This window comes from Cucumis melo, chromosome 1 (assembly GCF_025177605.1).
Source record: "Cucumis melo cultivar AY chromosome 1, USDA_Cmelo_AY_1.0, whole genome shotgun sequence".
In the NCBI taxonomy this organism is placed as follows: Eukaryota; Viridiplantae; Streptophyta; class Magnoliopsida; order Cucurbitales; family Cucurbitaceae; genus Cucumis; species Cucumis melo.
This window is the reverse complement of record NC_066857.1, coordinates 19452204-19454877: the sequence shown is the minus strand read 5'-3', so window position 1 is coordinate 19454877 and position 2674 is coordinate 19452204. Positions and strand designations below refer to the sequence as shown.

At 35.6% G+C, this 2674-nt stretch overlaps 1 long non-coding RNA gene across 2 annotated transcripts; it reads right to left on the bottom strand.

The window, feature by feature from the left end:
* Positions 1-324: 324 nt before the first annotated feature.
* LOC103503189 (uncharacterized) lies at positions 325-2426 on the bottom strand. 2 transcript variants are annotated; one of them, XR_001764668.2, is made up of 3 exons: positions 1931-2426; positions 631-929; positions 325-540 (listed from the first exon to the last, which is right to left on the bottom strand). It is a non-coding gene; the product is annotated as an uncharacterized LOC103503189 (long non-coding RNA). The 2 variants fall into 2 exon arrangements; XR_540748.3 differs by having other exon boundaries at positions 325-929.
* Between the last annotated feature and the right edge of the window lie 248 nt (positions 2427-2674).

The following is a 2674-nucleotide window of genomic DNA, read 5'->3' as shown; positions in this document are numbered from 1 at the left end:
CCAGCAATTCTCCACTAATAATTTTGATATTTTAAAGATGTAATTTTTTTTTATAGAAAAAATCATCTTAAAGTCTTTTCTTTGTTTATTCAATTTGATTGTATGAGAATACCAATTACACAAGGAGGGGAAGTGACTACATGGCCATGACAGAAGTAAGGAGCATGTGGGATTAAGGCATTGAAATTGACTTGAGGAGTAAATTGGTGGGGCAAAAAACATCAAAAGCACTTGACCGAAAGTGGCAAAACAAGAACTGACCATTAAACGAACAATTACCAGGCCCATGCCTAGTATCCATAATTAGAGGATAGAACCATCCTGTGATAATGAGATTGTTTATTTTTGAAATGGAAGAGAATTCTAAAGAGTAAATAACAAACAATATGCTCGCTAGCCTGTTTCCTCACCCCCTTATGAAGTTGAAGATAGATAAGGCTGATAAAACTCAGTGCTCATAAACAATACTGCAAAATTCAGAAAGGAGACGGGGACTGCCAGCTAATCTTGAAGTTCCAAAACCAATTGAAGCATATGAAACTAAAAGGATAAAAGTACAAGCAACCCTTAAGATTACAATTAGCAAAAAAAAAAATTAAAAGATAGAAACATAACATGTTGTTCGAATACCAAGTCTCAGAACATGGGTCAAACCGAACATAGTCGTGTGTGTTAGTAATCACAAGGGATGAGGACCATCCATAGCCTTCTTCACCCATATTAGCCGTACAGTTTCAACCATATGATCGTTGCATTAGACAAATACTTGCACAAATACTTGCTTTTTACTGATACAATATGATAGAGTAAGAAAATTATAAATAGAATTACAAATATACTCATGATTTGAAGTTGATTTTTACCGTTATAACAAACACTCGACTTTTTTCTATATGCTCATTAGACAGCAGCAACAAAGAGCTGCAAGGCTGCAAACACCAAATTAAACCCTTTGTTAAGCCACACTAAAAAAACAGAGAATCCAAACCTAAGATGTAGTTCAAACTTCATAGACGTTTACGTCAGATATGTTTCTTCTTTAGATCATCCTAACACCCTCCATTTAAGTCTTTAGTTTTGATATATGCAAGCAAAACCAAAACAATTAAAGAGGAGTAAAGAAGAAGCTCTTTGGCATACCATCCCTCCAAGAAACCCTTGATTTAATAAGCTAGGAGTCTTGATTAAGCTTCAATTTCAAGCTCCCAACACAGCTTTTAATTTCTTTTGGGCTATATATTACACATTATATGATTTAACGCTTATTTTAGGGAATCCTTTATGAACCAAAACCCACTCTCACACTACTTAAGAAAAAATTCAAAGGTTTATATCGACCGATTGATTTAAACATTACTAAACCAACTATAGTAAGTTAGGTAGAAGTTTGGTCTGAAATTGGATTTCGATCATTAATGATCATCCGTGTCGGAGAGAATAGGTATGAAAGGAAACTTTCTAATAAATATCTAATAGATGATTAATATAAGATCACTAAACTTTTCTTTTTCACTTTGACTTAAAATGGTCACTCATTAGTGTCCACTAATTAATACTTAATCACACTATTTTTTGTTCAAATTTGAATTAGAAAAGAAAATCCTTTTCGCAAAGAGCGGCCCGACGAAATTCCCTACAAAAGCCTTCAACTCTCCTCTGTTTTCTCATATCCTCCATTATTATACTTCAACAGTGCTTTGTAAAACAAACTAAAACCCACTCCCTCTCTTCACAAATCATGGCAAAACCAAAGAATTCAAATCCCCAAAATAAAACCACCCCTCTTCCTACTACTCGGCCCGCCGACAAAAGACCAAGAGATTGCAACAAACACCATCGTAGGAATTTCATAAATGAATAACAATAATACAAATTAAGCAATCAAAATTCGACATTTCATGAAAAAAAGGTTAGTAATCAAAGAACACACCCATTGTAGGAATAGTTGTGATAATTTCTCCGAGCTTGAGCTTGAGCTTGTACAAGATCGTGGTCTTTCCAGCAGCATCAAGACCAACCATCAAAATCTGCATCTCCTTCTTTGCAAAAAGCCTAGTGAAGAGCTTGGTGAAGGTCAATCCCATTTCTCCTTTTCCTTAGCCGACTATTTTCAATTTGTCTAAGATTCTGATACGTAACAAAACGAAACCAACAAAAGTAATCAAATCAAGCAATCTAACAAACAACAAGGACAACAAAAGAGAAGGGGAGCGACGTTCGCGTTAGGCGTTCGGCGTTTGGATGGAAGTTAGCGTTCGACGCTCGGTGTTCGGCGGCGTTCGGGATGGGTGAGCACGGGAGGCGTTGGAGGCGTTCTGCAACGTTTGGCGTCATTTGGGTCGGCGACATTCTGATGGGTGAGTTTTGGATCGTGTGGGTTGTGAGAAAGGAAGAGGGAAATTGGGCTTTTGTGCAGTGGGAAAGGGAAAAAGTAAAATAGAAAGGGAAAACATAGGTTTTTTTAAAAAAACAAGTTTTTATTTTTTTTTAATTATTTAGTAATTCTTGACTTTTTTAAAACATCAAGAAAAAGTATGTTACTTAACGTTAAGAAATTTGAAAAATTACTCCCTTTGCCTTTTCATGAAAAATTCTTGACGTTTTAAAATGTCATACATTTTTAGCTCACAATCGTAACTTCTCAACACGATTGTGCGGCACTTGCTTAGCTCAA